General features: G+C 44.7%; 1 protein-coding gene across 4 annotated transcripts in view; it reads right to left on the reverse strand.

Annotated features, from left to right (window-relative positions):
• The window catches only part of LOC147626224 (uncharacterized protein At2g24330-like), a 49,239-nt gene that overhangs the window by 2,395 nt on the left and 20,920 nt on the right, over positions 1-25,924 (reverse strand). The window lies entirely within an intron of this gene.

Here is a 25,924-nt window from a genome sequence, read left to right on the forward strand (position 1 = left end):
TTTTCCCCACACCTTCCAAACAAAAAACTATATTTTGTTTATTGGATACTGGTGTATTAGGTGTTTCATTCTAGTCTAGTGTACTCAAATTCTTCAAAAAGAGGATATAAAAGCCATAAAAGGCAATTTAGAAAAAAGAAAAGAAAACAAAAGAAAAATAAGACCGAGCACAAGAAGGCCCACAAATCATAGAGCATAATCTCAATGGTCTATAAGTCCAGATACCAAAACCAGACTTAAACATGACCAAAAGGGCACAACTTTTGGCAATCTGGGACCGCCCGTCAGGCCAGAAGTTGCTTGGTAGTGGAAGCTTTTTGACCCCAAAAAACCAAATTTTGGTCCCGGGAGGTACCTAGTCCATGTATCTATACATTTGGCCCTTCAAATCACATTTTCATACAGCAAAATGGCCCCGAAAGGACCTCCAAACAGGGCAAACTTTTTCCATTACATTTTAAGCTCCCTGTGGCATACTGGTTGGCATAAGCTTTCGTAGAAAAGCTGCCTACTTGCTCCAAGAGGTGTTTGTAGTTGCCTTGCACCCTGGAGAAGAAACCCTGATGGAGAAGCGCCCTAAAGGATCCTTTGTAGTAGTATGGACATAGATTTAGTTAGATGACCACTTATTAACACCTAGACAAAATTCAGCATGTTGGCTTTTATTAGATAGATCACCTCTCTCCTGTCCAGTCCTTGAGCTCCAAAGACACCAAAGGCTGTTATTTTTGGAGATCCACAACTCCCATAAACAAGTAAATCTAATGAAGGAGAAAATACAATACGTTCCTCGGTTGGTGTCACATACCGAAGCTCTGGGAGTCTTCTTTCAGCCCTAAGCACTGCATACGAACACCTGATGCAAGAACAATCAGCATAGACAGAGAATAGAGAGAGAGATGGCTGTATTTTCCGGTCCAAACATGCCCAAGAAGCTGGCCGATTAATCCCAATAAACTGCCGACCTGCTCTAGAAGTACCCCAAAATTGGCCAACAGGGTCCTCGTCCTCTGGACCACCTTTTGTACCTAGTCTGGCCCTGGCATGAACCCTAATCTAGCTATTTATCTGCTGCCTATTGGTTTAGCCTTGGATTATGAGCCATGTACATGCGTGCACATGACATCCCCTCTTGCTAAACTTGATGTTGGGATTCCAACTTTTGACCTTGGATGACTATCATCATCCCCTGTCTCCACAGATGGTCTCGCATACCTGTCATCCTTTTCTTCCTAGAAACCTTTTCATTGAAAACCTTGCTTTAGGTCTCTGAATCCACTCCAAATCTGATGTAGAGATCTGTGCATTTGTTCCACTTTGTCCCCCTTCTTGCCCTCTCCTTGAACACAAACATGAATCCTTCTTCTTGAAAACTGATCTTGACACCCTTGGCTGCACCCCTTGGATGAACTTCATCCTTTGGAGTGCTCCATAAAGCTTTTGGGATAGCCCCAACTGGCTACCAACTCTCATGAAACTCTCCCCTTGGGTTTGCCTAACACGAACCAGCTTCTAGGGGTGTTGACATGTACTGCATTTCTCTCCTCGGACCTATGCACTTCTTCTGGGACACCAACAACACTTAGCATAGCTGAGCCTCGTGCTGATACAATGTTGCTTGGTCACCACACCACCAAAAGATCAAGACACGGGCAATGGTTTCATCCATGCACGACGGAGTAAGGGCGGGTGGGACATGGGCAGCAACAATATCTCAAAGTTAGCTTAAAGCTCTGATACCAATGTCACATGCGAAAGCTCTAAGAGTCTTCTTTCAACCCTAAGCACTGCATAGGAACACTTGATGCAAGAGAAATCAAATAGACAATGAATAGAGAGAGAAAGATGGCCGTATTTTCAGTATATTCATAAAGCATATTAAAAAGGTTACAATATCTTTGGCCTTAGGCCTTCCCAAAAGGAAAAAAGAAACCCTACTCTAGGATCTACTACATCAAGGAGTGAGATAATAAACAATGAGCAAGGAGATGCCTTTTATAAGCCCAAACATGCCCAAGAAGCTAGCCAACTGCTCGTCGGCCAGCAAAAAATCCCAATAAATTAAGTGACTCATTCATCCATCATATTGATGGGTGTGATACATAAGAAGAGACGGACTCTTTACATAACCTCCTATTACATATTACCAAAATGAATATATACATAATACAATCATAGTTACTAGATGTTTCAAAAAACACATGTAAAAAATATTTTTCTAACATTTCATACAAACTCGGGAAATTTCATAAATGTTTCATATAAAAAAGGGGGGGATTACAGGTTAGAAAAATGCCAGATTTTGCCCTTTATATACTTGGCAAAGTTTGTAGAATATCAACACATACACAACATGCATATCTTTAGCCTTTCAAACATGTAAAAATAGGGGGGTTTGTGAGCTGCCAATGGACCTTGGCAGCTTAGAGCTAGTCCTTGACAGCTGGTCCAAGAAAGGTGACAAAAGATAATGTCATGAATCGTGATTCATATTCCAAATGTGCCAAAAAGTAGGCAAAGTCTAAAAAAGTGTTGATAAAAACTTGAAAAAAAAAACATTTGGAACATTTTAGAGTTGGGTACTTGGTATGAAACACGTTTTTTGGCAACTATGGACTAAAACAATGCTATAAATTCAGATCTTACACTAAATCTGGAATTCTTGACTGTGTTAATGCTACAATGCATAACCCTACATTCTCCTCCACTAAAACTACAATCGTCCTTAGTTGTAAGGAATTCATACAAAGTGTCCTCCCAATAATACAAAAGACCCAATCTAATCTCATCCAAGATGCCAAGCATTGTGTGACCATCCCGCCTTGCTAATATTCTGTCCTTGCCTCGTCACCACTAAATGTGCAAGGAAAGCTGCCAACTGCTCTTATGAGCAATCATCTTTGCATCAAACACTGTCCGCTAGTTAGCATCCTCCTTAACCAACACCTCGTGTCAAAGTGCTAATTCTTGTAGTGCATCCTCCTGTACAAGACCTGGCAAAACGGCCTCTTGTACAGAATACTCTTGATCATTACTCCAACTACCTATAAATGTCTGTAACTATTTGGCCCTCCTAGCTCTATTTCACATGATGAAACCCATGTCCAGACACAAGACATGGGGATAGGGTCCATAAGGTTTGATTAAGAAAAAGCACCATTCTTGGTTTAAAAGCAAGAAAAAAGCAAAAAGTCAAACAGGGTTGACCGCGAGCCTAGGGCACCATTGGAAAGAGGAGATTGAGCCGAACCAAAAAGCTAAAAGCTGCTTTTTCAAAAAGCAGCTCCAAGGCCAACAAGCAAGGCCCTGAAGCTAGAAAAGAAAAACGAGAACTTTTGACTAAAGTTGAGTTTTATTTTATTGTTAAAAAGACCAAAAGCAAAGTAAAAAGCAAAAGCATCACTTTTTGGCAAAAAGCAAGGCTTCCCTATGTATAAAAGAAGCATGAGCCTCTCTTAAGCATCAAGTTGAAGAAGAATCTCTTCATCGCGTTGCCATCTTCATTGAAGCAAGGAGATCTTCTTCTGCATCATCATCTATGAACCAAATCATGGAGCTTTTCATCGTTGCCCGTTGATTCAAAGTGCCTCCATCAACTACAATGCCATGTCATCATCTGTCCGTACGACTGTACGGGGATGTATAGCCGTACGGAATTGTACGGGCATGTATGGACATAAAATTTCAAAAATCCTAAAACTGCTCCAAAAACGCTAAAAACTGCTTTTTGGAGGTTTTTATCGCTTTGAAAACCATTAAAACAGGTTTTATATCAATTTTCTTACCAGAAAGAGCTTTTCCATGGTTTTCTTCATCAACAAGGCTGTAGGAGTTGTGGAGATTGCTTATGGGATGAGTGAGCGTTTCTTGGACTTGGACTTGGACTTGGATTTGGACTTGGACTTGGACTTGGACTTGGATTTGGATTTGGAACTTGGACTTGGACTTGGATATGAACTTGGACTTGGATATGGACTTGGACTTCGACATTGGATTGGGACTTGAACTTGGATTCATTGGATTTGGATATTGGATATTAGATTTGGTACTAGCCCGGTGAGAGATACTTGTGGGTCATCCCCGTGGTGTGCTCGGTATCAAAGATCTTGTACCTCGACATCGACATTGACTTGGATATCCTACATCGGCATATCTGTTTGTTTTGTATTCATTGATTGTATTGATCTTGGCCAACGTGCACATGGATTGTTTCTGAATAAATTCTTGAAAGGGGATGGGGGCCTATTTCCCACTCATTGTGGTGTATTGTGCAAGATCCCTATTCCCTTCTCTCTCTCCCCTCTCTCTCTCTATATATCTTTATCTCTTGGACACATGGTTGAGTCTGTCACTACACGCCCCGCTGGGCTTACAGTGGTATCAGAGAAAGATTTCTCTTGAAGAAACTTTCTTGGGGTGACAAAGCCATGTCAAGAGCAAAGGGAGACCAAGAGCCTTAAGAAGGGAATAACTTTGAGGCCAATACAGGACTTCATGATGGGAACCAGGGTTGTCGATCCATTACCTCATGAGACCAGGGCCATGGAATCAAAAGAGTACCATGACTTTCAGCAGTTTATACGATTTCTCAGAGACGAAGAATTCCTTGCTTGGAGAACCAAGAGGGAACACAACCAAAGAACTCAAATGTTTGAACTTTGAAGATTTCATCAAGGATTGAGCCACCGAAGCGGAAGGAGTTGAAGCTGCTAAAGCTTATCTTAGAAGGATCTAGAGCTACTTGGTCTATTTCTCGTGGAGGAGACAGGGAGGCTACTCATAGGCCTGCTATCTTAGATGCCGCTTCTTCATCAGGACAGGTAAGGGAAAGAAGGAACACTTGGCTACAAATTGTCCCAACAAGCCAAAGCAAGAAACCAAAGAGATCGGAAGATCATCAGATTGACATCATGCCAAGAAGTTCATCAAGAGGATTGCAGTGGATGCTAGACCATTGCATGTTTTGACAAAGAAAGCCATGGAATCTTTGAGGACCAAAGCTGAAATAGAACCCTTTTGAAGCATTGATACTTTATGCTAGCAAAGAACTAGTGTTGGTTATTCTAGACCTTTTTATGGTTGAACATGATGAAGATTGCATTGGAGTGGTCTTGAACCAAGAAGTCCACACTATGGCCTATGAACGTCAAAGACAGCAACCTACAAGATTCATTCTCTCGGAGACCCATGAGCCATGCAGTTTTTATGGGTTATCATATGGTAAGGATCTTTATGCTACCAAAGAGGATTTCAAAGATGCTTTGGAACAAATTGCAGAATGAAGATTTGGTGACTTCTTATGTCATCAAAAAAGGTTCTCTTATGATGCAAACCCGTTTATGTGAGACAAAGGACTGCAACTCAAGCTTGGGAGAAGTTACTTGTAACTCGCCCGGGAAGCATGGGAGTGGGCGTGCATCCCTTAACCATGAGCATAATTAAACATTTCGGCATTTAATCACAGCCATTAAACAATCCACAAAGCTGAACATAGAAGTTGCACATATAATACCACATAGAGGCCGGAATGGGCCGACCCCCCCCCCCCCCCCTTGGAGTATTTCTTTATCCAAGAAGAAATATAACATATACAAGCTTTGAGGGCCTTACTCTCCCTATGGGAGATGCCAGATTATCCATATACAGTCATGAACCTGTCCTTCATCCAATATGGCTATCCAACATGTCCTTCCATAGGCGCACAAACATGTATAATACCCCACATGGCTCTTCCATACGCACATGGACTTGTATGACAGCCTATATGGCTCTTCCACAAGCACATAAACTTGTAAACCAGCCCATGTGGCTCATCCATGAGCTCATAAACTAGTATAACAGCCCGTATATCGCATAAAACCAGAAATTTCAGCAAGCTTTAGGACTATTTTGCTGAAAAACAGCCATCCGGGGTGTGCAAGATAGTGCAGAGTAGTGAAAATCATCTTCCCCAAGCTGGATATGGCTATGGCGGGCTCAGAAATCAAGAGAAATGTCCAAAGCCCTTCCACACACATGACTTCTGGAGATGCCCAAAATGGTAATACTACTACTATTGGCCTAGCAGAAAGAACATTAAGTTTTATGTTCAAGAATGTTTGGAGGACAAGTTCGACCGACCAAAGCTAGCAAGATTATTGCACCCATTGAATGTTCTATGGGAGAGTATTGCTATGGATTTTATCTTTGGATTGCCAAAGTCAGGGAATGATGGTATATGGACCTCTTCAGAATACGAAGAAGATCAATCATGTGTATCATCGATTGGACCTTTCAGATCACTGGAGGAAATATAATGCCTTTCATGACAGTTTATGGAAACCATGTACATGGTTATCCCCAAAGGAGCCTGTATTGAAGGATCCATCAGGGATGGAAGAGCCAGAACACATTGTGCAATATGCAGCGCAAGTCTTTGTATTGGAAGATCCTGTCACATAAATGCTCACATCGTCTTCTGTATCCTGAGTTTCGTGAGTTTAGCAATCCACTTTAATACTTCAAACTTTAAAGAGATGAGAGAGAGATATATGAGAACTATACACCAGATTGGGTCCCGAATTACCCACTGAAGGGCCCCCTATCCCGATAATGAGAGAGTATTTGCTTTATTACTTTAGAGAGAATGATTGTGAACTGTAGATAAGCCAAACGCAAGATCTCGGAGGATCGGAAGCCTGGCTGAACTGTACATGGCTGTAGAAACACCTCAATGAACTGATCTCGAGTCTATGCACTCTTCCCAAGGGCATGAAGAAGGGCTGCACACCTGAGGCTGAGAAAGGACTGCGGTGGACTGTTCTAAGCTATGTGACTATGCTGTAAGTGCTTATGAATGATATGTTACCTTCACCAGATGACTGTTGCATGTATGGATGATGCACAGAAGGCAGAATACTGTGGTAGAACTGATGCTGGACTGAAACGCAGATTGTAGGGCTGAAACGCACTGTTGTATGGCTGTAGATCTGCAAACGCAGGACTGGAGGGGACTGAACAGCTGCTGGCCAAGGTAGATGCATAAACGCAGATGTAAACTGCTGTCTTGGGCCTGTGGAGGTACTGTATGGCTGCGCCTATGGTCTGTAGGGACTGCTAAACTGATGAATGATCTACTGAACTGCTGCGTTGAGGTACAAGGACTGCTAGGACTGACTGAAGCAAAAACGCAGGTTCTCAAGGGCTGGAGAAGCAAACGCAGAAGCTCCAAGGGCTGGATGAGACTATGGCTGCAGGCGGGGATGCTCCTGGGGCTGAGGATATGAGGCGCATGGATTCTGAGGACTGAATGCTCTTCTAAGCACTGAGCAAGCCTATTTATACTAGTTAGGGGTTGGTCAAGTTGGCTGGTCATAACTTTAATAAACTTTATGTTTATAAATGACATTAAATGCTAAATAAACACCATAAAATATGGGAAAAATACCAGATAAATCCTAGTAAATTCCCTAAGGCTTATGGGATGTTCTAAATGATGCACAGGCATATGTATGCATATTATGCAGGATGCAGAGTGCTTTCTAATGCAAACCCTAAGGCTTCTACACTGACTCTACATGCATGAATGATTCTCTCCAAGTGGGTTAAGGGACTTGACTGACTGACTGACCTGCTAAGGCTGAGGAATGACCTACGTAACTCGTGCCTGACTTATCCTGGACTGAGAATGTACAATGGGGTCACGACATACGACAAATATCATCCTATTGGGTTCTAATAATGTACAAATGTTGCACTGCTGATGATGAGCCAATTTGTCGCCATGCACTGAGTGTAGAGTGCATGTGACAGATTGTGTTTCATTCTATGAGAAAAGGAGGAAAGACGTGGTCAACAAGTTTCTCTTGGAAATGGATGCGAAATGGATGCCAAAGAAGTACTTCAAGGACTATCCAGATATACTTCGAGTTTATGAGGAAGTGGTTGGTTCAAATATGTTTGAAGTACAGGTATATCGATGTCTTGCCATCAAGACAGATTCAAGAGGGAGGGATTGTACCTCTAGCCCTCTTCATTGTATATATACATTGGACTAGAATTGATGATTATTCTTCTTATAATGATTACTTGGACATGCTCTAGTTTGGGTGGCAAACGATGCCCGATAGCCCAAGGAGCAAGATTTGTATTTCGGTGGCAACAATGCCAGATGACCCATTGGATGGCAACGATACTCGAACAAGATGCATATATGGGAGGCAACAATGCTAGATGACCCATTGACAACAACGATGCCAAAATGAGATTTGTATATGGGAGGCAACGATGCTAGAATGAGACATTGACAGCAATGATGCTAGATATCTTGGACTTCGCAGTCGGGCGGTCATTGCACCGAGATGGCCCAGATGACTGTATTGTACTTCATAGTTGGGTGGTCATTGTGACCAAATGGCCCAAATGATTGTATTGGACTTCACACATTGTGACCAGATGGCCCAGATGACTGTATAGGATTTCACAGCAATCGGACAGTCATTACGACCAGATGGCCCAGATGACTGTATTGACTTTGCAGTCAGGCGGTCATTGCGACCAGATGGCCCAAATGACTGTATTGGACTTCGCAGTCGAGCGATCACTAGACCAGATGGCCCAGATGACTATTGGATTTCATAGTCAGACGGTCAATGCGACCAGATGGCCCAGATGACTATTGATGAATTCTCGAGCGGTCCTAGTGACCAAATGGCCTTGAGCGAGAGTCTGAGCAGTTTCCCTCGGGAACAAGATGGCTCAACACGGTTTCGATGAAACCAGACAGGAACAGGAGGATCATTACTTGTGCACTGCATACTGATGTATGTTTGAATTTCTTTGACTTTGTTTGCTGTTTTTGATGTGTGGACAATGCTTGGATTTATGGCATGTGATAGTCCATTGGGCTCCAGACTACTTGGCAAGTACCTAAAATACCCAGTAGACGCGAATGATGCATACTTGTTTGTTGACTAGCTTGTGTCTAGTTTTTGCATAAGGTAAGTATGCATTTATTATATCTAACACATGTGACATGCCATGAAGAACAAGGACAATCGGTCAAAGGAATAAAAAAAGAGACATTGAGATGTTGCCAAATGAGCAGATGACACCACAAATATGGGGAAAGACCAGATGCACAAGCTCACCAGATGGGGATAGTACCTTGAAACATATGGCCATATTGGAAACATATGGATATATTTGAAACATATGGAAGTACTTGATGTACTTGGAACACATGGATATACATGGAACATATGGATGTGCTTGGAACACTTGCAGTCCGTAGTTGAGGACAACTGCAGAAGGACTAAGGGGGGGGATGTAACTATTTGGTCCTCCTAGCTCTATTTCACATGATGAAACCCATGCCCAGACAGGTGGAAGAAGACATGGGGACATGGTCCATAAGGTTTGATTAAGAAAAAGCACAGTTCTTGGTCAAAAAGCAAAAAGTCAAACAGGGTTGACCACAAGCCAAGGGCACCGCTAGAAAGAGAAGATTGAGCTGGACCAAAAAGCTAAAAGCCGCTTTTTCAAAAAGCGGCTCCAAGACCCAAAAGCAAGGCCTTGAAGCTAGAAAAGTAAAACAAGAACTTTTGGCTAAAGTTGAGTAATATTTTACTATTAAAAAGACCAAAAGCAAAGTAAAAGGCAAAAGCAAAGCAAAAGCATCACTTTTTGGCAAAAATCAAGGCTTCTCCAAGTATAAAAGAAGCATGAGCCCGTGGTTTTAGCCCTGCCTTTGAGGACAAATTCGCAGCCAGTCTACTTGTGCTTGTGATCATTCTCAGGCCAGCCCTCAGACAAACTGTTCCAGTGGCGTCAGAGGAGCAGCTTCGGCAGCCTTTGGTCTAGAACCCCCTTATCCATTTACCCAAGTGGCCACATGCTCGGGGCCCCACCGCATATATCCTAGGGTGCCTTGAGCATGGGACCAGCTAGGTCTCTCGGAGATTGGATTGCACATAGGCAGTTACCTCAGAAGGAGAAGGAGAGAGGCTTGACAAGGATCCGGGGTAGAGACAAGCTCAGCATCGACATCGACTCAACTATTCCTCAAGAGTGGCTGACTCCTATTCCAGACCCGACCCCCCGGTGTAGCTAGGCGTGTTTACCAAACACGATATCCTCATGGCGGTCCATGGAGCAAATGAGGACAGTGGTCTCCTCACTTTTTCTATTGGATCCCATGGCAGACTAGAGAGATCAGAGCACCCCTTGGAGGATTTCAGAGGCTGCACCTTACAGAGGGTGAGGGTGATTGGTTTTCGGGCACGGGAATGGCACATAGATCCAGCACCTACCAAGGTGGCCAGGGAGATGCTATGGCGGCTATGGATTTGGGAGAGCCGACCTCTCACGCGGCTGCAGTGGGACCCGGGAGAGCGGACTTGGCATGATCCCGCAAATCAAGAGGAGACTCTAGATGCCCCCTTTTTTGCATATACAACGCTACTTGGCCGCAAGATCCAAATGCCTAAGATAGATGGCACACCGGCAGCAGCAGCACTCTGGCAATCTCGGGGCCTATCACAACACTTCCTTTCAGATTTATGGAAGAGGCTTTGGGACAGCTTTTGACCGAGGAAGATCACTCTCTTTCTTTGGTCGATGGCACACAAGAGTCTGGCGGTCGGTACTTGGCTAGCAGTTGGAGGTCGGTCAGCAGCGTGCCCGAGATGCGGCCACCCCCAGGAGTCTCAGTGACATTGCCTTTGGGATTGCCCAAAGGATCAACAGATTTGGTAGAGGATGTCAGAATGCGCAGTGGAGATGATGACCAGATCTGGGAACACAAGATCAAACGCAATGCAGAAAACAGCAGCACAAGAGAGAGAGAGAGAGAGAGAGAGGCGTGTAACTCTGCTCTATATACACAAAGAAGATCCCGTAATGATACACAATGTGGCAAGGGCTGTGGGGCCATTTTAAATGGCCCCCATACAGCAGTCGGCCTGCAGCAAAGGCAGCCGACAAGCTCAGAATCGCCACGACCAGCCACATGTACCAGTCGGCCAGCACACAACTGAGGTCGGGTACACGTAGGTACAGTCAACCAGAAGACAGAGCCTCCTGCCAACTCAGGACTGCCATCCAAGCCACATAAAAATGGGAAAAAATAGGGGGAGTGAGGAAAAATGAGAAAACACCTACAAGGGTGGGCACACCCACAACAAAGGCCCTGGTGTCAACATAAAGACAGGAATGACTTCTAACACCCCCTCTCAGCTCCTGGTTGTGAAACCAACCACAGCGAGCTGGGGTGCCGCCTGAGCAAATCCTGAGATAGCGACTTCGTGAAGAGGTCCACCGTACTGTCCTCCATCGAACAGAACTCTAGCAAGATGTCATCAGCAACGATCTGTTCACGAACAAAGTGCCTCTGGATGACCATGGGTTCCTGCAGTGGAAGCCCAATCCTGCAATGCAACCTCTGCAACCTCACCATCTCACAAGCAGCCCGGTACTCTGTCTCCATCAATGACAAGGCAAAATATGACTACCTCTTACTGCTCCAAAAAACTGCTCCTGGGCTTGAAGTAGATCTCCTCTCCTCATATGCTTCTCTGACAACTTAGTTTGAGTAAGAAAATACCTCAAACTCTGGTGATCTGTCTTCACAGTGAAATCAATCCCAAGAAGGTAATGTTTCCATATAGTAAGTGCATGAATTACAGCCAAGAGCTCTTTCTCATAAATGCCAAGAGATAGCTCTGCATCATGCAATCTACGACTCTCATAAGCCACGGCATGTCCCTCTTGATTAAGGACAGTTCCTATGCAATTTCCAAATGCATCACATTCCACACAAAAAGGCTTTTGCAAATCCGGAATGATCAACATTGGACCATGAGTAGTTGCATCTTTCAATTTGAGGAATGCATCTCTCTCTACATTAGTCCATTTGAACACGGGCCACGGCCTTCTTCTTTGTCAAATCATGTAAAGGAGAAGCAATCCATGCAAAGTGCCGAATGAACCTGCGGTAGTAAGAGCATAATCCAAGAAAACTACGGATCTCATGCACCAAACTCAATTCGGGCCAATTCCGAATTGCATCAATCTTTGCAGGATCCATCCGCACTCCATCTTTGGACACAATATGCCCAAGATAATGTATCTCTGACAAGAAGAACTCACTCTTCTTTGCATTTATGAAGAGTTTATGCTTATGGAGCTCTTCAAAAACAATAGCCAAATGAGCTTTATGCTCTTCTTTGATCTTCGAGAAGACTAGGATGTCATCAAAGAAGACACCTGTAAATTTCCTGCACCCACGGAATATGCGATCCATCATTCTGTTGAATGTAGCCGGGACATTTGTAAGACCAAAGGTATAACAAGATACTCATAAAGCCCAAATGCTGTCCTGAAAGCAGTTTTGTGTACATCTTCAGACACTACACGCACTTGATGATACCCACTCTTGAGATCAATTCGGCTAAATGTCGTCTATGCGTGGAATCGGAAACCGATTCTTGATGGTAAGCTTATTCAAAGCTCTATAATCCACACACATACGAAAGAATCCATCCTTCTTTTGAACTAAGAGGACGGGTGAATAATATGGGGAAGAGCTTGGCTGAACCAAACCCTTCTCAAGAAGCTCATTCACTTGCTTCATGATCTCCTCTTTTTGGGATGCACTTACACGATAGGCTCGCGTATTAGGTGGTGAGCTACCCGGCACAAGATCAATGCGATGATCTTCCGGTGGTACAGGTGGTAACTCATCAACAAAACAATCATTGTGCTCTTGCAAAAATTTCAGCCTATCATTACACTAAGAGTATTTACATGTACATTATTTTCCTCAACATGATCTCGTACAAAAATCAAGTACGCAAAAACACTCTTTTTCATTACTTTCTTAATTTGTACATGAGATACAAGGGGAATGGTATCACTCTCTTCACCAGCATCAATTACATGCTCTCTGCCTTTATGCATGAAGGTGATCCTGCTGGTCTTCTAAGCCTTGCACGGATCAATACGTGTATGCCAAGGCTTTCCAAGCAATACATCACAGCCATTCAAAGGCGCCACAAGAAAATCCTCATGATCCACATAGCCTTGAATGTGTATGCGCAACTTGCCAAAAATAGGCATGACCTACACTTCTCTACCAACAAAGGCACTCCCTGCTTCAATTTGAGGATCCATGTCCTCCATTTCAATACCCAAAGCAGCTGCCATCTGTGTGGATATGAAATTTTCAGATGCATAATCATCAAACATGAACAAAGCGGGCTGATCTTTGAGCTGCCCCCAAGCTTTACATACAACCCTATCTTTACTATCATGTAAAGTGTTGCCCTGCACATCCGGAACCATACGCACATTAGGCTTTGATGCATTTGCATTATCACGCTTCTTCTTGTTTGGGCATGCCTTTGCAATATGCTCGGTGCTACCACAAGTAAAGCATTTCCCCTCACTCATATATTGCTTTTTCTGTTCCGTAGTGAGACCATAGTCTCTCAGTTTGAAGGGACGCTTCTTGGTAGTGTTATTTTGAGCCTTTGTACCATTTTTATCTTGGTTTTGGTCCTTTTTAGGTGGCTATCCATCATTTTGCAGGTTTTGGACAGCCCTCTCTTTGCCTTCAAACGAGGATTTAGCCTTATTGGATCGACTCAATTTGAGTTCCAATTGCTCGGTGGTGGCGGTGGCGGCTGCGATTAATTGGTGTTAAGGTATGACCAGGATACATTTGTAGTCCCACTTTGTATACAGGTTGCAATCCCGATTGAAACCTTCTCTTCCTTTCCGCCTCAGTGACATGCATAAATGGAGACACCTCCAAAAGCACTTTCCAAAACTTTTGTACATATGCATTTACTGATTCCCCCTCATTTTGCTTTACCTAATCCCACTTCATTGTTATCTCATTCAATGCATTGGGAGGCAAGAATTGAGCATAGAACCTCTCCTTGAACTCTTCCCATGATCTAATAGGATTCGGTGAGAGCTTCTCCGTGAGCCACCAATGGGTAGCAGTGCCTTTCATGAACATGCTTACATGCCGGATCATGGATTTCTGAGTGAAATCCTCATCACTGAAAGCAATATCAAACTGGGCAATAAAAGCAAGTACCTTTGATGCATCATATTCCCCATGATATGTGTCAAACTTCACAGATTTGTCTCCGGCTTTGAAGTCACGAGACTTTGCTGCATGTGTGTGCATCTCAACATGTTTTCCCCCATGTTTGTCCATTGAGACTTTGCTGCATGTGTGTGCATCTCAACATGTTTTCCCCCATGTTTGTCCATTGAGACAGCTCCTATGACTGGCATCATTTTTGGACCAAAAGGTGATGCATAAGGCATAGATACATGTGCCCTGTAAGCATGAGGCATGGCTGGCCTCTCAACATGCATTGATACATTTTCAGCCATAGCTTCTCCCTCACGAGCACACTCGAAGGCATGAGTGGCATGAGAGATACGCGGAATACCTGCACCAATAGAAAATTGCAGCCCATGATGCATGTGTTGTGCATGCACATTTTCAGCCGGCAATGGCATTTGACATACATTTTGACCACTGCCATAAACATTGTATCCTTCACGGGCTACATAAGGTATTCCTGCATGGTGTGAAGTCACTGATTGTTCCTCTCCCATAGCATGGAGATTCATCCTCTTAGACATAAGTTCTTGTTCGGGCACTTGTGGGGATTCCAAGACATGTGGGATGGTTGCCTTTTCTGCATAGGCATCCTCGGTACGAGCCAAGTATGCACGTGCTACATCCCTCGGTTGCATGTGCAACTCTTGAGCAATCATTGTCATTGCATGATCCATATAATATTCAGCTTTCTTGGCCTTCAAACGGTCATGTACCAATGGATCCTCGCGGCGGTAGAGATTCAATTCTTCTTGTCGTGCATGGAGAAGAGCCTGCATACGAGTAAGTTAAGCCCTCAAGACTATGGACTCTTCTTCCTGCATCTTCTCTTTGCCACGGGACGGCTATCCCACATATTCATGTTCCCTATTGTGCACCACATGAGTTTGCTCATCCTGTAAAGCATTGGAGGCATGCATTTCATTGTCCCTACCTCTTGTATTAGCATCTCCAACATTCATTATATGGTTGTCCATAATGTTCTAAGTGTAGAGATAGCTAGTGTTCACGGTGATCGTCTCTCACGATGAATTGGCAAGAGACACACAATGAGCCGGAACGGCCGACCCCTCCCCCAAATAAAGTATATTGATCTTGGGAGAATCAAGTACATAGTATCACGGTCATTTCTGACCTGATTTCCATACCAATGCATATGAATACAGTATTGCAAACAAGTGGTTGTCGATGTAGACTTGCAACCCACACTACTCTCTCAAGTGCCCATGTTCCCTACCATCTGCTCTCTATTGTTCCACCAACACATGGTAGCAACAATCTGCAAGAGAGCACGTAGGACGAGAGAACACTACACACGGTATGTGATCTTGTAATCCGGTTCCTCCCTCCTGCTACTTGCTCCCATATTTAAGCATAAAAGCTTACCAATAGCAAGTAGAGTCGATGACAATGGAAGTCCTTGGAGTGTTAAGATCTTTGATTTTTCGCCTTTCTTCGCGACAAAAGTCTTCAAGAGGATGAAGGGAACCTTGGGAAAGCTTCCCCTATGGTTCAACTTGAGAAAGGAAGGCTGAAATTAGGGTTTTCAGCAAAAAGACCAGAAATTACAGCAAAAATGAGAGCTGTTTTGTTGATTTTTTTTTTTCAGTCATTGGGAGTGAGTAGGGAACGCACTCACTTATAAATATTGGCTAAGAGCTATTTGAGCCTAGATTGGGTAATACTTACCACCTGTTTACATGCCACACAACCATGTCAGCAGACAGTTTCACACGCACGGTTCACGGGCGGGCGTTCCCTTACCCAGAACTACACATTGGTCAAGCAAGCATAGTTTTCTCCATATCTCTCTCTCTCTCTCTTGCACTCTCTGTTCAGCACATTCTAGTGCCACTCTGCTTCCGCTCTGTGCACTCTTTCATGGTATCGGAGCTCCCGGTTTAGCAACCTCTTTGCTGCCCCAGATTCAGCTCTCTTTTCAGCACCTCCTTCTCTGCGTTTTCCTTCATATCTACAGCTCTTTCATGCTGTGTTTTCTGGACTGAACCAGCTGGTTGCTGCGCCCTTCAGTTTGGCTTCATCAACACAACCTTTTGGTACTGTTTGACCAGCGTTTTCTCTTCCACGTGGAGTTTGGGACATAGGCCGCCTGTTTTTTTCAGGACAGCAGCTTCTTTTGCTGCGTTTTCCTCTCCCGTGGGCTTGCTCCTTTGTAGAGGGAGTCTTTGGTGTTGCAAGCTTTGGTGGCACTCTTGGTACCTGTGGAGGACACTTCTTCTTCAGAGATTGTGCATTTTTTCTTGAGGAGAGCCCAAGCTACTGTCCTTGTTGTTGCCTTTCCCTCTTGCACCCTCTTACAGCATATTCTCGTCCGCTGTCTAGCCTCTTAGGGCTGCGTTTTGGTGGGAGGAAAGACCCTATATCAGCGTTTTCAGATTTGGACAATTTTATCTGAATGATGGGATTATGGCCTCCACTATTTATACTCCTCCTGAGGAGCAGTCGGCCAGCTGAAAAAACAAGCTATGTCCCACGACTAGTGAAATTCGGCAATAAATGCTGAATTAAATCCCAAAAAATACTACCTTTTTTCCCTAACAGACTGAAAGTGATGCGCCTGCTTCTGATTGGCTGGACACCACTTTTGTCCACAATCCCAAGGCTGGGCAGCCTGTATGGGCTGCCCCATACATGCCCTACAGCCATATAAAGGCTGTAATCTCCTGGAGATTGCCTTATCTGTGCCCTAGGGCTGTCCTACAGCCCCTCCATGGCTGGTGGGTTCAGCCTGGGCCTTCCTCGCCCTCATGGGGGTGGTTCTACACCATTCCCATGCCCACACTCAGAGCCGGGGTAGTCCTATGGGATGGCCCCTTGTCCTAAACATAATCTACTCAGTGATCTGGCATCCAGTACCATACCAGATACACAGAACCACTGACATCATTCTAGAGGGAGACTCACAGCGCGGACTGGCACTGTTTCATGTGCAGGACAGTGCACACCTGACCTTGGACTCATGTGCAGGACAATGCACACCTGACCTCGGACGACTAAGATGGATCCCTGGTGGCTGACTCGTCCCGGACTGGGCTCACATGGGACCAGTTCACCATCCCAGGTCCTGCACCTTCTGTACAGAAATGTCTACGTGGCATCCACGTGCGGGATGCACGTGACATCCCCTTCTGCTTAACTTGACGGAAGCTGCATAGCCTCCAAATAATCCGTCAATAATGTCGGATAGTCTTCGAAAAATTCTTTGTCGAGCCATACCGCTTCATGAATTCCTCGGTCCTGAAACTTCGTGAGGAACTGTCGTAGTCTTCGGCCTGAGCCATGCTTGAAACGGTGCAGAAGAATCTGTTTTGGAACCATTACTTCTGCTTCATCAACAATGTCTGGTTCCGCTTCGTCTTTGACCTCTAAAGGGAGTGGACCTGCATATGGCTTTAACCAATTGACATGAAATACATCGTGCATAGTCCAACTGGGAGGTAGCTTTAACTGCATAGACACCTCATTAATCTTTTTCCGGATGGGAAATGGTCCGAAGCTCCTGAAAGACAACTTTGGGCATCGCTTGCCCACCTGCTTCAATCTTTGCTTCATAATCCGAAGATACACCCAATCCCCTTCCGAAAACTTCATGTCCCTTCGGTCTTTATTGGCCTGTCGAGTGTAGGCCTCTTGCGCTTTAGCCAATCTGTCTTTAACGGACTCTAGGATCTCCTGGTAAGACTCCGTCACTCTGTTCGCCTCCGGTACTGAAGACGAAGTCCTGGTTAACAACGACAGGAAAGGCCTTCCAAACGCTGCCTCATATGGAGTCCTGCCAATAGCTGAAGAAAAAGAGTCATTCAAAACAGCTTGAACTAAAGGCAAAAACGATTCCCACTTACCTTGCTGATCGTGGACATAACACTTCAGCACATCAAAGGCCAACTGGTTGTATATCTCTGTCTGGCCATCTGTCTGTGGGTGGAATGCACTGGAAAAATTCAACTTAGTACCAAAATTATCAAACAATGCCCTCCAAAAATGACTGGTAAACTTGGCATCTCGGTCTGACACTATGGTTCTAGGAATCCCGCCAATCGGGTACCAATGCCGAATGAATAGCTGGGCAACATCCTCGGCGGTCACATTGGCCCTGCAAGGAATAAGCATAACAAATTTGCTGAACCTATCAACAATAGTTAAACACTGCGTATTACGCTTACTCGGACTGGGAGGCAAATTTGTGACAAAGTCCATCGAAATGTCCTGGAAAGGACCCTCAGGAATTGGCAAAGGCTGTAACAACCCTATCTTCTTTCCACGAGGAGCTTTCACCTTTTGACAAATGTCACAGCGTTGTACATATGTAAACACATCACGCCTCATCTTTGGTGTCACCAATTGGCCGACCATTTGGTCCATTCCCACATTTTTTGCGTCTCGTTCACTTGAGGCCAGGTGTCTCATGTGAAGAGGCCAGTATTTTGCTGACATGGACGGGAGCCAGACTGGTGCCACCCGTGTTAGCAGGATGGTGTCGTATGGACGAGAGCCAGATCAGTGCCACCCGTGTATGACCTGGACTGTGTTCGATCCATGGGACTGTCACGCCATGGAAGAGCCAGTATTCGTGCCGTGTTTTACCTATGGGACTGTCACACCTAGGGAAACTCGTGCCTGGAACTGTGTCTTACCTATGGGACTGTCACTCCATAGGAAGACCAGGTTTTTATGTTTTATGTCGAGCCAGTTTTGTGCCGACAGATATTTTGTACATGTTCCATGAACGGGAGATATGTCCATGTTACTTTTTGCACATGCACACATATTTTGCATGTTTGAAACTGTTTTCGCATGACATGTATTTGTGTGTTTGCCTGCCTGACGTGTTACTGACTGAGCGGGGACGCCTGCCAGTGAGTCGTGAAGTCTGCTCTGTATTCTGACAAGTTTCAGTGCATGTGAACAGGTGGTAAGTATGTTACACATGTTGTTTTAATATTTTATCTCTAACCCCTTTGTTTTATAAGGTGAAGTGTTCACATTCATTTAAATGTGGGCACCACTTTGGGCACCCACTTTGGGGCCAAGGTGGGGAGCCCCATTTAAGTGAGTGTGGGGGTGGGCAAGGGCACCTACCCAAACTCCCCCACCCTCATGCATGCGTGGGTATTATCAATAGTTAACTCCACCTTAATTTATTAAAAGAAATCTCTCCATCAAGCGTAAAAGAACATCGCTTTCTCCCTGGCGTTGCTTCATCACCCTTCGTAAGCTATCAAGCGGCTGGAGTTCTGCTGCGCTTGCTGCTGGGGGTGCTTATGCTGCTGCTGCTGCCTGCGCCAAACTCTCTACAGGCGGTCAGCACAGATTGCAGGAGGTGCTACACACAGGCTGCGCATGCTTCTTTGAGGCTGGCTGCGCCTGATTCATTACAGGCGGCTGACTCTGTGCTGGCTGCGCATAATCCTCTACAGGCGCCTATCCCATCACCTCTCCTACTGGTGGGCTGCGCAGATTTGTAACCAGGTGTAGCTGAACTACACACCCAGCAGGCGGCTGTTTATGGCTGCATACATCTAGGCGGCTGGGGTCTAATCAACTGCTGCTCCACGCCATCTCCTGCAGGCAATTCCAGGTGACACTGAAGTGCTGCAGCTGCTCTCACAGGTGGCTCCCTCTGTGCAGCTGTACCACCTACAGCAGGCGACTCTCCTTCTGTGCAGCTGTACCACCTACAGCAGGCGACTCTCCCTCTGTACGACTGTACCCTTCGTGGTGATGCTTGTCTTGATGCTACTACTTGAGGCAACTCTTCCTTCCACAAGGGTGGCTTCATAGTCTACACAAACACCACAAGTTTTGGTTTTCTATCAACCATATTCAAGTAAGTGATTTTCAGATTTGAGTAAAGTATTATATGTTTAAATCTGGTAAAAGATTCGTCCCGCTCGGCCTACACCCGTTCGGTGCCGGGTTGTCCAAGCTATATGGGCGAACCTCGGTCCAAAGGTGCTGAGATCGGGAGAGCCAGGCGTTAGTACGAGAGCGCCTGTCTGTGCGTGGTCTCGGAACACCAGTGTGGTGCTCTCCGCGGAGTCCAGTGAAAGCACAGGACCGTAGCGATTGGACCACACTAGTGGTCAATCTGCTTCGAGCTTCTACATCGAAATTCGAGCTATTTGTTTAGTACTGTTTTCATATGTGCATGGACATGATCTGGTTCTCAGAACCCATGGAGCATTGTATTCTTTAAATACTCCCAATAAATATATCATATATTGAGGGGGGGGTCGGCCCGTTCCGGCCCCAGTGCTGGTGTCCATCTTTCCATTTCTGTTCATTTAAATTTCAAGTTGTTTTAAGTTGTCCATTTCATATTTGTGGTTTTAAAGTTGTGCTATTAAACGTGTAGGTGTCCAATTGAGTCTTTCCCACTTGACGGGATCGGTTTCATTGGTATCAGAGCACGGTTGTTTCCCTCTTCCTAGTGGGGAAACGAACCTGTGTACTGGACATCCCGCTTTTAGCAAACTTTGAACACAATGGACAGCCAAGGCAACCCTTTGGAAGTACCAAATTCGAGGGGTCCATCTAGTGCTTCTCGTGGGTCTGATGCCCTGCGTGGTAGGCACAAGCCCCTTGAAAGGGTTCTTGATAGTGGATCCAAAGGTCAACTGTCTCCAGGAAAAACAGTTATGCTTGACCCTGATGCTATGAGGGTTGAAATGGAACATATGAGAAAACTTTTGCAGGCTCAAGAGCAAGAATTGAAGTTTTTGCATGAAGATCCTCATCTGCAAAGTGCTATTGAAGCCAGGAAGGCTGATGCTATGGTTGATGTAACCTTTGAATCAATGGCTCGTGAAGTAGGCAAGAAACCAAGGGAGTTGGCACTTGCCTATCTCCTTCGCAAAGGTGATATCAAAGAGGGGGATGACGGCGAGCTAAAATTCAGAAATCCACCTCGTTTAAAGCATGGAGATCCCGCATCCCAGAGGCTGAAATCTTTTATGCAAAAGGAAGAGGTGACTGTCACCTCTCGTCATGCATCCTCTCCACAAGGCACTAAGCCTGATAGATTTGTGTATGCCAGTGCTCATGGAGGGCACGAAAGTCACATGCATGCAAGATATGTATCTCATGGTGACAGGTCTGCTTCCAGAAAAATTTTGCCTTCTGAGTTGTCTCATGGAGAGACCATGCCATATGCAGGTAAGTCACATGCATCTGAGCTTCGAGTTCGTGGAGCACATGCCACCGTGCCCCATGAAGCTTCTATGACGGCCCATGGAGCCCATGCAGACAGGGCTACCCCGTTGGATAAGGGGAAAAGAAAAAGAGAGGACCATGAGCCTCATGCCAGGAAGCTCAAGGAGTTCAAAGCAGGTGATAAATCTGTCAAATTTGATGTCTTTCATGGTGAACATGATGCTTCTAAGGTGTTAGCGTTTGTGGCACAGTTCGACATTGCTTTTAGCGATGAAGACTTTACAGAAAAGTCGAAGGTGCGCCATGCTAGTATGTTTCTGAAAGGCACTGCTGCCCATTGGTGGATCACCGAAAAGATCACCAAGGATCCCATCTCTACTTGGAAGGAATTCAAAGATAGATTTTATGCTCAGTTCCTGCCACCCAATGCAGAGCAAACTCTCACTCAAAAGTGGGATAGGCTGGAACAAAAAGATAACGAGAGTGTGCAACAGTATGTGAACAAATTTTGGAAAGTGTTGCTAGAAGTGACTCCCTTCATGCTAATCACAGAGGATGAAAGAAAGAGGAAGTTTCGTTCTGGATTGCAACCTGCATATAGATCGGGTATTGAATTGCACCCAAAACATACGTTGCAGCAACTCACAGCTTCTGCCCTTGCTACGGAGCAATTGGTGCTCAAGATCAAGCAGGATCAAGGAGGTTCCAAGGCGAAGGACAAGGCTGCCCCAAATCAGCAAAAGGGCGGACAGCCATCTAAAAAGAACTTCCGGGAGCCTTACAAGGGTGGTAAAGCTGAAAATAAAGAACAGGGCCCAAGAAAGAACAAATTTGGATTAACCCCGGAGCAAAGAGAGCAATATGCTAAGGATGGAAAATGCTTTTCTTGTGGTAGCAAAGACCACATGTTTCGGCAATGCCCAGATCGCAAACCAAAGCACGAGGACAAGCACACCAAAGCAAATGTTCATGCAGTTCCTGATGTGCAAGGTAATACAGGTCATGATGCAAAAGAGCGTATGGTTTGCAAGGCTTGGGGGCAAATCAAGGATCAGCCCGCATTATTTATGTTTGATGACTGTGCAACTGACAATTTCATCTCTATGCAAATGGCAGCTGCATTGGGAATTGAGGTTGAGAACATGGGACCTCAGATTGAAGCTGAAGCTGCATTTATTGGCAAAGAGGTGCAGGTTACCCCTTTGATTGGGAAGTTGCGTATTCATATTCAGCGCTACCTTGACAATGAGCATTTCTTAGTTGCTCCTCTGAATGGATGTGATGTATTGTTGGGCAAGCCGTGGCATCATAGGCTTGAGCCCCGCAAAGACTACAAGTCTAATATGATTTCTTTTATGCATAAAGGCCGCATGCATTTTATTGATGCTGGCAAAGAAGGGGATTCCATCCCAGTTGTATCACACATCCAAATTAATAAAGCAATGAAAAAGAGTCTTTCAGCGTACTTGATTTTTGTGCGTGATAGTCTTGTGCCAAATCATCAAAATGTGGATGCTATGTCTAATGATAGGCTGAATTTTCTTAATGCATTCAAAGACTGTTTTGCTGACTCGTTGCCAGGTGAATTACCTCCCCAAAGGCCCGAAGATCATTGCATAGATCTTGTGCCAGGTAGTTCTCCACCTCACAAACCCGCATACCGAGTGAGTGCTGCACAACAAGAAGAAATTATGAAGCAGGTTAACGAGCTTTTAGAGAAAGGTTTGGTTCAGCCCAGTTCCTCACCTTACTGCTCTCCTGTGCTTCTTGTTCAAAATAGGAAGGATCATTCCGTATGTGTGTCGACTATAGAGCTTTGAACAAGCTTACCATCAAGAACAGATTTCCTATTCCACGTATTGATGATATCTTGGATAAGCTTGATGGCTCAGCTTGCTTTAGCAGACTTGATTTGAAGAGTGGTTATCACCAGATCCGAGTGGTGCCACAAGATGTCCATAAGACTGCATTCAGGACAGCCTTCGGATTATATGAATTCTTGGTAATGCCTTTTGGTCTCACCAATGCTCCTGCTACCTTTAATCGTATGATGGATAGGATATTCCGAACCCATCGCAAGTTTACAGGAGTCTTCTTTGATGATATCTTGGTTTTCTCCAAGAATGAGCAAGAACACAGAACTCATTTGGTCACAGTGTTCGAAGAGTTGCGGAAGCATAAACTTTTCGTCAATGCCAAGAAAAGTGAGTTTTTCCTTTCAGAGATTCATTATCTGGGACATATTGTATCCAAAGATGGAGTTACAATGGATCCTGCAAAGATCGAGACTATTCGGAATTGGCCCGAATTGCAAAACGTACATCAAGTACGTAGTTTTCTGGGATTATGTTCGTATTACAGGCGTTTCATAAGGCATTTTGCTATGATTGCCACTCCTCTACATGATCTCACGAAGAAGAAAACTGTTTTCAAATGGACTTTAAAGGAACAGGATGCTTTCTTGCAGCTCAAGCATGCGATCATATGTGGACCAGTATTGATTGTTCCTGACTTGCACAAGTCATTCGTGGTTGAATGTGATGCTTGTGGTGATTGCATAGGAGCTGTCCTAAATCAAGAAGGGCATGCAGTTGCATACGAGAGCCGTCGTTTGCATGATGCTGAGCTTCATATGGATATCTATGAGAAAGAGCTCTTGGCTGTAATTCACGCCTTAAAGATTTGGAAACACTACCTTCTTGGGGCTGAATTTGTGGTCAAGACAGATCATCAAAGCTTGAGATACTTTCTATCTCAAACCAAGCTTTCAGAGAAGCAAATGAGAATGGCAAACTTTCTTTCCATGTTTCATTTTCAGATTGTGCATACTCCAGGAAAGAAAAATGTGGTGGCCGATGCACTATCTAGGAGGCCTTATGTTGCTGCAGTCTCAGTGGCCTCTCATGGAGATCTTTCTGCTATGAGAGATTTGTATCATTTGGATGCTGATTTTTGCCATATATGGACTGATTTGATGGCTGGTCATTCACATGCCTCTTATGTTATCAACGAGGGTTATCTCATGAAGGATAATTGCCTATGTGTGGTGAAGGATTTGCGTCCAAAGCTTATGGACGAATGTCATGCTCCACCTTATGCTGGTCATAGAGGTATTATGCCTACTACTCGCATGATTCAGAGGTATTTCTTTTGGCCAAGCATGCGTAAAGACATTGAGGCTTATGTGCGTGCATGTATTACTTGCCAAAAGGTGAAATTTGATAGGCAAAAGCCTCCAGGTTTGCTTCAGCCATTGCCTATTCCCTCGCAACCTTGGGAAAGTATCACGATGGATTTTATTATGGATTTGCCTAGATCCCAGCATGGGAATGATGCTATTTGGACTATTGTGGACAGGTTTAGCAAGCAAGCTCACTTCTTGCCCGTCAAGAAAACCATTAAAGCTGATCATATGGTAAAGTTTTTTCTTGCTAATATTTTCAAGCATCATGGTATGCCTAAATCCATTGTTGGGGATAGAGATCCCAGGACTACAAGCTTATTTTGGAGGGCTTTATTTGATAATATGGGTACTAAGCTTGAGTTTTCATCAGCTTATCATCCCCAAACGGATGGCCAAAGTGAAGCTGCAAATTCAGCTGTGTTGGATTTATTGAAGTGTTATGTGGCAGATCAGAAGAGTGCATGGGAGAAGTATCTTCCACTTGTTGAGTTTGCCTACAACAATACAATCCATGCTTCCACAGGAAAGGCTCCGTTTGAGATTATTTATGGCAGAGTGGTCTTGCCACCCATCCTTCGTACCAAGGATGAGATTTTTGCTGCTGATGAATATGTTCGTGACTTGGATGTTGCCTTTGGTCAAGTGCGGACAGCCATTGCAAGATCTCAGGATAAGCATAAAAAGGCTGCTGACAAGCATAGAAGGGACATGGAAGTTAAAGAAGGTGATTGGGTATTGCTGAAATTTGAGAAGGCTCGGCTTCGGAAGAGGCCAGGACGAGAAGGATCATATCCTAAGCTTTCTTCTCGCTATTATGGACCCTTCAAGGTGATTCACAAAATCAATGAAGTGTCCTACAGGCTTGCTTTACCTAGTCATTGGAAGATTCACAATGCTTTTCATGTGAGTCTATTTCGGAAATATGTGGGGCCAGATCCTGATGAGCCTGTCACAGAAGATCCGCCAGAGATTGAAGAGCTTGAGGAGATCCTCCAGCCAGAACAGATTGTTTTTCACAAGGAGAGAAAGCTACCTGCAGGAAAGCTTTCCAGGAGATACCTTGTGAAGTTTAAAAATTATTTGCCTATTGATGCCAAATGGGTAAATGAGGATTATTTTGCAGATTATCCGCAATTGTTGCAGGCATATCTTGAGGCTTTTAAGTTGAGGTCAACTCTTTAGAAGCCCGGGGGGATGTCACCAATTGGCCGACCATTTGGTCCATTCCCACATTTTTTGCGTCTCGTTCACTTGAGGCCAGGCCGGTGTCTCATGTGAAGAGGCCAGTATTTTGCTGACATGGACGGGAGCCAGACTGGTGCCACCCGTGTGTTAGCAGGATGGTGTCGTATGGACGGGAGCCAGATCAGTGCCACCCGTGTATGACCTGGACTGTGTTCGATCCATGGGACTGTCACGCCATGGAAGAGCCAGTATTCGTGCCGTGT

The sequence above is a fragment of the Cibotium barometz genome, chromosome 22, assembly GCF_041138505.1.
Source record: "Cibotium barometz isolate CiBa-2024 chromosome 22, ASM4113850v1, whole genome shotgun sequence".
In the NCBI taxonomy this organism is placed as follows: Eukaryota; Viridiplantae; Streptophyta; class Polypodiopsida; order Cyatheales; family Cibotiaceae; genus Cibotium; species Cibotium barometz.